We start from the raw sequence: 8436 nt of genomic DNA, 5'->3' as shown, positions 1-8436 counted from the left end.
TTCCTCCACAACTTACGCCTAAGTAATGTACTAATGTTATTCATGGTCATTACTGCATATGTTTCTGCTGACAAAAGACACAAGATTTCATTCTTTTAAATAGGCGAGGACCAAAATGGATTGTGAAGACGAGCAAGGGTTGGTTGCGCTTTTCAAGCACTCGTTGATGAAGTATCGTTCCTACCTGAGGCAAGCGCACTTCGATGGCAAGCCTCTAAACGAAATTTCTGTAAAGTCTCCGGTGCTACATTTATCCGACGGTGACTGGAATAATCTTGTTACACATTGGTCTCGGCTGCAGCATAAGGTACTATCTATGATATCACATCACAATTTGAACTACATTTCTGCATTTGCCTTAACGTCTCACTTGTACGAAAACTATTAGCAGAAGAACATTCATTCTCAAGGGACCACAGAATCTCGCAACTATACTGCACACTGCATTGCTCTTGTGAGTACCTCTTGCCCTGTATGACCATACTTACTTTCATAGCTGTTTGATTATGTAGCATCACTGCACATGTTAGCCTCATTATCGTCCATTTGGTGGACATTATAAGATCCGTATGGACTCTTACATAAATTTAGAATCAACCCAATGCTTTTGAAGAGGTTTAGCTCTGCAGTCCTCTTGTAAGGACTGAACGTCGTCTATCACTGTACTTACATTAACAGCTACTCCCTCCGTCCCATAATATAAGAACGTTTTGTACATTACACCAGTGTTCAAAACACTCTTGTATTATGGGAAGAGGGATTGGTTCATTGTGTAGCATTCTGCATCTTATCTCCCTCGCCCACCATTTACTAAAAAAGATCAGATCTATATTTAATCTTACCAAAAAGTAGAATACACAGACAATGCGAGTGCAGAAGTGTAGCCCATTGCTCTTGTCAGTACATTTTGTCCTGTAATGCTTGTACTTCCAGGGATTGGTAGTTGATTATGTAGCATCAATCTGCATCTTATCTTCATTATCCTCTATCCCTTCCAGTATTATCATATCTATAATTACTCTCTACAAAATGTAGAGTACAAGCAATGCTTATGAAGAAGATTCTGTGCTGAAATTCTTGAGTTATCCTTCCCTTGACATGGAGAAGGGCATTATAAAGCCGGTGTTAACTGTTAATGTAAGTCAGTCCTTCTAAAGCCTTTATCCTCAACTGCTCTTTAATTTGCTCATACTCCCTATCGTTTATTGCTGTTTAGTTTGCTGTTTCTACCAAAATGCATGTTTGCAAGAACCGTAAGTTCTAAGTTTTACTTGTAAAACCAAATTCCTTATTCATACCATGCACATTACTCAATACTCCCTATATGTATGCTTGTTTTTGTGGATCTATAATCCAGTGTGTGGTGAAGCAGCCCACGTTTGCACCTTGTCATCTCCTGTTTTATCTTACTGATGTGGCTGATGATATGAACAACATGCCATGCACATTAACCAAAATAGATACAATGATTTTCTTTGCCCTTCATCTATGCTTGTTATGTTGACATGGTAATCCGGTAGTGTGGTGAAGCTCCCCGCATTATAAACAATGCCAAATTATGCTATTGATATTTTGAACTTACTCTTTGTTTTCTAATTTGAAATTGGATGGAATTGACAGCACAGTTATCATCTTTGTTTATACACGTGCAAAACCTGTCATCTCTCTGCTTTGTTTCAGGGTGATATGCCTGATGGCATGCACAAGTCTGCTGAAGGCTTAACATATATTGCAGCAAAGAAGGAAAAACATCTTGAAGATAGCGAGACAACCCCAAAGTCTTGTCTTGATGCAGTATTCAAGTTACTTGAGACTAGCAGTCAGACAAGCTCACAGAATTCGTTGTCTGAATCAGTTCGACTTCTTCAGTCCCAAGTTCTAGTAGAAAGGCATTATGCAACTCAACTTCGACTTGAAGTCCTATCTCTAAGAAAGATTGCGGAGAACACCAATGAGAACCCCATCGCTAAACAGCTACACCTGGAAGCTATGACCAACATGCTAGGCCGGTCTCACAGCCTTGCTCAGCAGCTTGCGCAGCAGTTCCCGAGCAAGGCTAACCTTTCTTGAACTGTCTTGGAAGTGGTCTCGGTTCAGTATTATTTTGTTACACTGCAATGGTGCCCAGTTTTTGTAATCTGCTTCTTCGTTGCGCGTTATGATCACTGGTGGCGAACTTCGATGCCTAGTGGATGTAATATACCATAAATCCTTTATTGTACAGTGTAGGTTTATTCTTAGTTACTATGCCATAATTTCTTTATTGTATAGGGTAGGTTTGTTCTTAATTCCTACTAGTTACTGCCATCATTCGCTATCTGAAAAAAATCAGATGTAGTCGACCGGGCCGAAACATTCGCCTCTAACGGGCCTGGTGTTTAGCGGGCCACAATTGGGCCGACCTGCATCTTTCTTGGGCTCGAATCATTGGGGCCTTCACACTTTGCGCGAGGCCCACAACTTACACCGGACTATATTTTAGTTGGGCCTTTTGTGGACCCAGCGCTTAGTTTGGCCCAGGTAGCGTTGGGCCATTAACAGGCTGAATATTGTACTGGCCTGTTACGGCCCAGATGAAACCATGGGCCTTTAGCAGGCTGAAATGCATATTGGGCCTCAATTTTCACTAGTCGTCGATGGGCCTTCAGCAGGCTGAAATGTAGACTGGGCCTTTTTGGGCCCAGTTATATCACGGGCAGTTACCAGGCCGAAACATATCTCGGGCCTTAGTTGTCCCACTGATATCATGGGCCTTTAAGAGGCCGAAAGCTTAGTACACACATCAACGGGCCGAATTATGCGACAGGCCTTTAACAGGCCCAAAGTCACGTTGGGCTTAATTGTTGCCACCTTTATCACGGGCCGTTAGTGGCCTGATGTCCCGTCGGACCATATATGGCCCATGGGCAGCACGGGCCATTCCCAGGCCGAAAGTCACACCGGGCTGAAATGGGCCCATGTCTCCATCGGGCCTCTAACAGGCCGAAAGTCACTTGGCTGTAATTGGGCCCAAATATTCGGCGAACAATTAACGGGCCAGATCTGGCTTCGGGCCGTAAATGGGCCCAGATATTCGGCGAACAATTAACGGGCCAGATCTGGCTTCGGGCCATAAATGGGCCTTTATTAAGCAGACCGTTATTGGGCTGGCCCACTAGTACCTGAGTAAGTACTACGAGCCTTTGACTGGGCCGGCCTTTTTAACCTATATGGGCCTCTGTTGGGCCATGCCACATGTCGACGTATCATAGGTGCTTTGGGTCCAATGAGTGGATGACATCTGTCCCAACGGCGAGTCGACACGTGTTTCCTCCAGCCAATGATGATTTTACACGTGGAAAATCCCCATTGGTCGGGGTTGTTAACGGGTTATCGGATCCAAAACCGGACCCGATAGCTTAACGGCGTTCCGTTATGGTGGATGCCACGTGTCGGTCACCCTTGACGAAGGCACTTCTGTGACGCGCGATTTATCGTCATGGAAGTGGACACTTCCGTGATGATAATTTTGGTAATGTCATGGAACACTTCTACGACAGCACAGGTATGACTATCTTGATTCTGTCATAAATTTGTCATGGATGTACATGCATGACAGAAAACGTGACCTACTGTGACAAACACGTATCATTACGGAAGTGTATTTTTTGTAGTGCAATCACACGAGCACGGCACCGAGATTTGTTAACGAGGTTCACCGATATGGCTACATCCCTGGGGCCTGACTACGGGCGCTCCTCCCCATTACACCGTCACAATACCGCACACCGCCCCCCCGGGCGCCGGCACAAGCCGCCAGCTCCCCCTTGCGCGCCTGTGCTATTATGTTGGCATAGGTTACGTCGTGTGTCTACCCCCGCTATATATGAGAGGCCTAGGATATAAGTGTCCTACTAGGACACGACTCCACATCCTACGTAAACACAATACAACTCATAGTCCAACTGTAACCTACCTTGTACATAATATTCGATACAACTTCAACAAACTCCACCTTGGCAAATATTCTCCACCACCTTGGATTCGTCCATGCGTCAAACTTCCATGTACATTGAACTTGAGTTTATCCCATGAGCACGCTGCTACTCCAAAGACTCCATAGGACTCCACCTGCAACTTGTAGTCCCTTCTTTTCTTGACCACAGTAAACACTCGAGCAAAATTAAGTTCCTTATTACTCTAGTTTGTGCTCCCAACTTCCAGAGTATCAGTCCAACGCCATCACACACTGATCACTGACCTGCGTGAATGTGAACAACTCACATATTGGATGTCACACACAAGAGCTACCTGAACTCAACATCATCGCTCCTTTCTTGACCGCCTGTCTAAAACTTGAAGGAATTTCACCGTTGCTTGTAGTCATCCCGAGTCAAATTCGCAGTTGTATCACCACATGTATGACCACCAGAGCCCTGGCCCATCTCCATGCCCCATGCATACCGCACGCCTCACCGCTATTACCGCGTTGAGCCTCCGCTGTCCCGGTCGAGTCTCAAGGGTCGCAAACCCACACCACTCAACCCCCACTACAGAGTACCACCGACCATCACCGATCGATGACGAGTTTCACGCTTCCATCAGACCACTGGGCTCCGGTCCGAACTGCATGTCACTCGCTTTTTCCAGCCTGCTGAATAGGCTTCGACCGTGTCGACTTACATCGTAGCCCCTCAATCCAGCTCCACCTTCAACATGACTCCATGGTAGATGATCAGTCCACGCCTGCGCCTCATCGACTTCAAGCTCCGTCTATACACCACCTTGAATCAATCCCACGCCATAGTGTTGTCGAAGCCGCACAAGCCTCGGGCATGTGCACCACGTGTTTCCACGCCCAGAAGTCGGTCACCATCAGCATCACGCTCCTACATCGTCTTCGCCGATCCCACCACCGTCTTCCGTACCAACCGACTCACGTCGATCCGTCAAACTGTCCAGTCCGACCCAGCCGAACATATCTGATGACCCACAAGTATAGGGGATCGCAACAGTTTTCGACGGTAGAGTATTCAACCCAAATTTATTGATTCGACACAAGGGGAGCCAAAGAATATTCTCAAGCATTAGCAGTTGAGTTGTCAATTCAACCACACCTGGATAACTTAATATCTGCAGCAAAGTATTTAGTAGCAAAGTAGTATGATAGTAACGGTAACGGTAACAAAGTAATATTTTTGGGTTTTTTAGTAATTGTAACAATAGCAACGGAGAAGTAAATAAGCGAAGAACAATATGTGAAAAGCTCGTAGGCATTGGATCGGTGATGGAGAATTATGCCGGATGTGGTTCATCATGTAACAGTCATAACATAGAGTGACACAGAACTAGCTCCAATTCATCAATGTAATGTAGGCATGTATTCCGAATATAGTCATACGTGCTTATGGAAAAGAACTTGCATGACATCTTTTTTCCTACCCTCCCGTGGCAGCGGGGTCCTAATGGAAACTAAGGGATATTAGGGCCTCCTTTTAATAGAGTACCGGACCAAAGCATTAACACATAGTGAATACATGAACTCCTCAAACTATGGTCATCACCGGGAGTGGTCCCGATTATTGTCACTTCGGGGTTGCCGGATCATAACACATAGTAGGTGACTATAGACTTGCAAGATAGGATCAAGAACTCACATATATTCATGAAAACATAATAGGTTCAGATCTGAAATCATGGCACTCGGGCCCTAGTGACAAGCATTAAGCATAGCAAAGTCATAGCAACATCAATCTCAGAACATAGTGGATACTAGGGATCAAACCCTAACAAATCTAACTCGATTACATGATAAATCTGATCCAACCCATCACCGTCCAGCAAGCCTACGATGGAATTACTCACGCATGGCGGTGAGCATCATGAAATTGGTGGTGGAGGATGGTTGATGATGACGATGGCGACGGATTCCCCTCTCCGGAGCCCCGAACGGACTCCAGATCAGCCCTCCCGAGAGAGTTTAGGGCTTGGCGGCGGCTCCGTATCGTAAAACGCGATGAATCTTTCTCTCTGATTTTTTTCTCCCCGAACACGAATATATGGAGTTGGAGTTGAGGTCGGTGGAGCTCCAGGGGGCCCACGAGGCAGGGGGCGCGCCCAGGGGGGTAGGGCGCGCCCCCACCCTCGTGCCCAGGGTGTGGGCCCCTGGCCTTGATTCTTTCGCCAGTATTTTTTATTATTTCCAAAAATAATCTTCGTGGAGTTTCAGGTCATTCCGAGAACTTTTGTTTCTGCGCATAAATAACACCATGGCAATTCTGCTGAAAACAACGTCAGTCCGGGTTAGTTCCATTCAAATCATGGAAGTTAGAGTCCAAAACAAGGGCAAAAGTGTTTGGAAAAGTAGATACGACGGAGACATATCAACTCCCCCAAGCTTAAACCTTTGCTTGTCCTCAAGCAATTCAGTTGACAAACTGAAAGTGATAAAGAAAAACTTTTACAAACTCTGTTTGCTCTTGTTGTTGTAAATATGTAAAGCCAGCATTCAAGTTTTCAGCAAAGATTATGAACTAACCATATTCACAATAACATTTAGGTCTCATGTTTACTCATATCAATGGCATAATCAACTAGTGAGCAATAATAATAAATCTCGCATGACAACACTTTCTCAAAACAATCATGATATGATATAACAAGATGGTATCTCGCAAGCCCTTTCTGAGACCGCAAAACATAAATGCAGAGCACCTTTAAAGATCAAGGACTGACTAGACATTGTAATTCATGGTAAAAGAGATCCAATCATAGTCATACCCAATATAAATTAACATTAATGAATGCAAACGACAGCGGTGCTCTCGAGCTGGTGCTTTTTAATAAGATGGTGATGAATCTACATAAAAGTAAATGGATAGGCCCTTCGCAGAGGGAAGCAGGGATTTGTAGAGGTGCCAGAGCTCGATTTTGAAATAGAGATAAATAATATTTTGAGCGGCATACTTTCATTGTCAACATAACAACCAAGAGATGGTGATATCTTCCATGCTACACACATTATAGGCGGTTCCCAAACAGAATGGTAAAGTTTATACTCCCCCTCCACCAACAAGCATCAATCCATGGCTTGCTCGAAACAACGAGTGCCTCCAACTAACAACAGTCCTGGGGGAGTTTTGTTTGCAATTATTTTGATTTGATTTGCATAAAGCATGGGACTGGGCATCCCGGTGACCAGCCATTTTCTCGTGAGTGAGGAGCGGAGTCCACTCCTCTTGAGAATAACCCGCCTAACATGGAAGATACAGACAACCCTAGTTGATACATGAGCTATTCGAGCATACAAAACAAAATTTCATTTGAAGGTTTAGAGTTTGGCACATACAAATTTACTTGGAACGGTAGGTAGATACCGCATATAGGAAGGTATGGTGGACTCATATGGAATAACTTTGGGGTTTAAGGGATTGGATGCACAAGCAGTATTCCCGCTTAGTACAAGTGAAGGCTAGCAAAAGACTGGAAGCGACCAACTAGAGAGCGACAACAGTCATGAACATGCATTAAAATTAATAAACATTGAGTGCAAGCATGAGTAGGATATAATCCACCATGAACATAAATATCATGAAGGCTATGTTGATTTTGTTTCAACTACATGTGTGAACATGTGCCAAGTCAAGTCACTTGAATCATTCAAAGGAGGATACCACCCTATCATACCACATCACAACCATTTTAATAGCATGTTGGCACGCAAGGTAAACCATTATAAACTCATAGCTAATTAAGCATGGCATAAGTAACTATAATCTCTAATTGTCATTGCAAACATATTCATAATAGGCGGAATCAGGAACGATGAACTAATCATATTTACAAAAACAAGAGAGGTCGAGTTCATACCAGCTTCTCTCATCTCGATCAGTCCATCATATATCGTCATAATTGCCTTTCACTTGCACGACCGAACGATGTGAATAATAATAATAGTGCACGTGCATTGGACTAAGCTGGGATCTGCGAGCATTCAATAAACAGGAGAAGACAAGGTAATATGGGCTCTTGGTTAAATCAACAACAATGCATATAAGAGCCGCTTCAACAATTTTATTATGGTCTTCTCCTATCGACCCCAAAGAAAAGAAAAGAAATAAAACTATTTACACGGGAAAGCTCCCAACAAGCAAAAGAAGAACATGAAATATTTTTGGGTTTTCCTTTTAATTATTACTACTACAGCAAGAAAAGTAAACTAGCTAAAAGCTACTACTAATTTTTTTTGGTTTTCTTAAGGTTTTTCAAACTCACAAGAAGAAAGCATAAAAAGGAAAATAAACTAGCATGGATATTTCAGTGAAAAAGTATGAGCACCGACAACTAGTAATGAGTGTGTGAACATGAATGTAATGTCGGTGAGAAATACGTACTCCCCCAAGCTTAGGCTTTTGGCCTAAGTTGGTCTATTGCCACGGCTGGCCTGGCGGATATCCA

The sequence above is a fragment of the Triticum aestivum genome, chromosome 3D, assembly GCF_018294505.1.
Source record: "Triticum aestivum cultivar Chinese Spring chromosome 3D, IWGSC CS RefSeq v2.1, whole genome shotgun sequence".
Lineage (NCBI taxonomy): Eukaryota > Viridiplantae > Streptophyta > Magnoliopsida > Poales > Poaceae > Triticum > Triticum aestivum.
This window is presented reverse-complemented; position numbering follows the sequence as displayed.